Genomic DNA, 4,643 nt, shown 5'->3' on the forward strand with positions numbered 1-4,643 from the left:
TTGTTCTCATTGTAAGTGCTACAAATGTTGCATTGCATTCTATCTTTGGTTTTAAACTCATACCAAAAGGCCCTTGACGTGAAGATGTCTATCAAGACTATCACCTATGCTTGCAACTTGAAGTGCTTTGGCATTATGTTGTATATGCAATGGAAAAATATTCATAATGGAATGTTAATTAAAACTACATTTTGATTTAATAAATACTTTCATTCTGATATGTTACAAGAAAATAATGAAACGTGTGTATGTTTAAGTGATGACAATATTGACAAACTTGAAAAGGAGGAGGTAATAATACATGTAGTTGTTGATTATGGGAAGTGCTACTCAAGTAGTATGCAACTTGCCAAAGTTCATTGTTTTCTAAATGTGTGAAATTACATTTGTACATTGCATCGTCCATGAGAGGGTAGGTAGGATATTGCACAAAGCAAGACCAATTTTCTACTTTCTTTAAACCATTAGATACATCTCACATGTTAGGCATGAATGCAAAGTGTTTAATGTTTAGATATTGACCGGCTTGAGCGAAAGTGAAGAAAAAATGTCCAGCTATGAAAGTGTAACAATCAAAGAGGTATTGCACTTTGGCTTACAGATCTTGATTTAATTGTTTTCTTGGACAAAGCTAGTTTTTATAAGTGCTTTGTAAAAGAGTTTGTTGTGCGAGGATAATTTTATGTTAAAGATGGTGATAATGCTATTTGTCTAGGCTTTTGATGAACCGAGCATTAATGAGAATGAGAAAGAGAGCTTCCCTCATCTGCAAAATAATGAGGTACGTGTTTCAAGTGGTTTCTATCTCTAATTATAATGTGAAAAGCAATAATATGTTTACTCTTATATTGTTTTTCTTATCTAGTTACTTGTCCAACTCTTGTTCCTTTATTTAGGACGATCACTTCACTCATGGTCAAATGAGTATCACGTCTCCACGTGCACTGATAGCTTCAAGGACTTGTGAAGAGAATGTTGTCAACGACGACAATGCTAAGTTTACCAATACTTCAAAAGTTATGGAGAAGAAAATTGGAAGATCTAACATCCTAGTTGATGAGCTAGTTCATGAATATCCTTCGGTAATGTGTAGCATGCATGCAATCATGAATTACAAGATGCTTATTTGGGTTGACATATGGTCTTAGTTTCTTTCAACATTGTGTGTTTTTATTTCTCTTTGATAGATTGATATGACTTCTAATCTTGCAAGACAAGCAACACTTTGCACAAAAGAGGCCTTCAAGACGAAAGAAGATGATGAGAGTGCAGCTCAAGAAATTAAAGCTTCTAGTGATTTTGAGAATGTAAGTTGAAGAGTATGTACATCTATGTAAAGTGTCTTGGAACTTTATATGGAAAAAGTTTTTTCACTAAAACTCTAACCTCGTAAGAATTCTATCTTATTGTATACATCAAATTTAGAATCGTATGTATTTAAATACAAGTCAACTCTCTACTTGAGTATTGTCACATGTCACATGTAGGTTGAAGGTAGCTCCAAAAAGAGGACAAATTCAAAAGAGCTTGAAAAGAGTGTGAAGAAAAAGGTTTCTACTTGTAGATTGAGTTTGTTTCTTTGGTTTTCAAGTGCAAGTGGATTAAAGTAATGTTTTATTGTAGGCGTTGAGTGATATCACAAATGCTAACAACAAGGGTCTTCAAAGTTCCAAACAAGATACTAAGGTGGCTGCTCATTCTCTTTAAGTTGAATATAGATTGTCTTGTATAAGGAATGTTTTGCAAGTTATCCAATTTTTTGCAGGAATCACAAGTATCCATTGTAAGAGGAAGACGTGAACGTCTTGTGAGAGCTCCTTCTAGATATAGAGATTGAGATTCGAGTTATCTTTTTGGCTTTTTACCTTGGTTTTGTGGGACTTGACTTACTGTATGAAGGATATATTTTTAGTGCGTTTATAAATGAGGTGCTTATGCATGCTATAGTAAATTGCCACTTATGCATGCTTATACATATAAGCTGAATTCTCACTCCTTTTGAGTATTACATTTATGAATTTATACTTAAACGCTCAAAGTTTTAGAGGTTTCTTCTTTAAGTAAACTCATGTAACAAGAATTACTTTTGTAGTGTATTATGGAGCTTTGATTATAAGTGTTTTTTTTGAAATTTGAAGGTTAAGCTTACACAAATGTCTTTGATTGTAAATATGGACATTACAAAGCAAACAACACTAAAACGGAAAGTGAGACAAGAAAGACATAGAGATGCTCAAGTATGGAAGTTATCTTTTTTTACACAGGTGTGTGATTTGATTTGTGTTTAGTATTTTTATTTATGTGTTTATTTACTTGGTTGCTATCTTCAACCTATACAAAAATGATTACTTCTTTGGGTGTTGATTTAGATGTCCTTACAAAGGAGGACAAGGAAGCAATTGTCATGAAGTACATAGGGAAAAATGATGTGGATGCCATGTATGGAAACCTACCTTCTAAGGTGAAGCTAATACAAGAAGCAAATAACGTACATTTTGTGGATGTAAAAGGGTCTACATCAAAGATTGTCATGTTGGACACATTAGTTTCTTGGGTAATTGCATTGGGAAAGGTACATGTAAATCAACGCATAGGGCTTGTTGCCACTCAAGACGTGATTGTTTTATCTTAATCAATTTATAGTCAGAATTGATGTTGGAATTGAATGATAGTTATAATGTTGATTTAAGTTTTATGGTATATCTTCCAACTTTGATACGGTAAATGTTTTACAATATATATCGCTTTAAATTACCAATCAAAATTAATGTACTTCTGTAAAATTGTGTTTCACTTTTGGTTTCTTTATCTTGTAAGATGTTAAATGGTGTACTGAAGAATCTTATATAGATGAAAAGTAAAGCGTGCTCATATTATTGAACAATTTCTAGGTCTTAGGAGATTTTGTTTAGATAGGTAGAATATGTAAGATGGTTTTGAGGAAATACATACATAATCCATAAAAGCATGTGTGTGTGTGTGTGTGTGTGTGTGTGTGTGTGTGTGTGTGTGAGAGAGAGAGAGAGAGAGAGAGAGAGAGAGAGAGAGAGAGAGAGAAGAAGAAGAAGAAGAAGAGTATTTTAACGTCGTGGGAAACTATCCCAAGAGACCTTAAAGATCTATCCGACGATGAGAGTTGAACTCAAGACCTGCTATTCAAACGGGAAATGGCATTACCAATCTACCGCACATTTAGGTGGTAGAAAGGTGTGTGTGAGAGAGATTGTTATTCAAGAGGGAAGTGGCATTACCAATCTACCACACTTGGGTGATAGAAAGGTGTGAGAGCGAAACTGACTTTTTTGGTATCAAAATATACAAATTTAGGGTACGGGGGCTAATAATGGGATTGTCCCTTGTAGGAAAACAGACGGGGCTTAAAACAACTTAAATAAAAGCACCAATTCTAAGACATCTAGTGCTATTTGGTGGGATGGTTTTTGAGAGCTAAATCAACCTCTTATTGGTTGAGAGCAGGCTCGAGTCCACGTGAGTCCGCATCCGTGAATAAGCCCATGCTTGTCTCGCATCTTGAACCCCTTTATTTTTCACGAGAAAATTTTTGCTTTCTGTCGTTCATGTTTGTAAAGACGCCATCATGGCCCAAATCTTTGTAGCAACATGACCTTTGCCTCATCGGCCTTTTGGGCACAAAGTCATCAAAATCATGTAGCAACCACGTTTTTCGCTCGGCACCACCGTAACGGCTGTTAATATGGCCCCTTTATCCTAGCTAGTATATTATTCAAGAGTATAATTTTAAATAGAGAAAATTATTTTAATCATAAAAATAGCAAAATTGTATTATCATAATGAAATTATTCTTACGATGATGAGAATATGATGTTTATGTTGTGAGAAAATGACTTTATTATCTTAGAAAGGTCCTATGAATTTTTCTCATGTTAGTCACTTAGCCATGAAAAGTTTACTTTCGAACCATGTAAAGTAGGTTTTCTTACTTAGAATTTTAAATGAAAAATAGTAATGATCGTAAATTTTTCTCATCATATGAATTACTTTCTCACAATGCAATGATGTTTCTAAGAATGAAGCCTCAAGGGAAATTTTCTAACTTTAGAACAAGCATTTTTATGAAAGAACTAGAACATTCATTTTAAAGTTTCTAAATTGTGATTGAACTTGATCTGTATGTCTATGAAAACACACATTCTACCCTATTTTCATCTCATGAGAACGTGTCTAAAACTCCTGGTGGTTGCTCTCATCATCAACCTCACCTCTTTACGCTGCAATCGAGGAGAGAGAAGATGAGAAAGGATGCTTTTGCACCTGCAGATGGTCATGTTGCCATATCAATCAACCCAACAGGCATTGTCAATCATGATATTACTTTCATTATTGTGCACCCTAGTGCTGCAAATACTGATGCTGCTCAAGAGAACCTACTCAAGGCAGGTGTCTCCGATCACCCACCACCACCTCATCTACACTGCCCATTTGTGCACACACGATGTCTTCCGGATCAAACCCCGCCTCTCCCAATCGTAAAACCCTGCAAGGACTTGTTTCAATTTGCCGTTGCATGCTTTGCAGCTTCAATCGGCGTTATGTTTCAAAAATCAGTCCCCCAGCATACCTTGAATTCATCAGCCCAACTGCACCTCAATGGTCTGCTCGTC

The 4,643-nt window shown here is 35.2% G+C and overlaps 1 pseudogene; it reads left to right on the plus strand.

The window, feature by feature from the left end:
* Nucleotides 1–547: 547 nt before the first annotated feature.
* LOC147430720 (uncharacterized) lies at nt 548–2,632 on the plus strand (annotated as a pseudogene).
* The last annotated feature ends 2,011 nt before the right edge of the window (nt 2,633–4,643 follow it).

This window comes from Adiantum capillus-veneris, chromosome 21, assembly GCF_014529385.1.
Source record: "Adiantum capillus-veneris isolate H3 chromosome 21, ASM1452938v2, whole genome shotgun sequence".
Taxonomy (NCBI): domain Eukaryota; kingdom Viridiplantae; phylum Streptophyta; class Polypodiopsida; order Polypodiales; family Pteridaceae; genus Adiantum; species Adiantum capillus-veneris.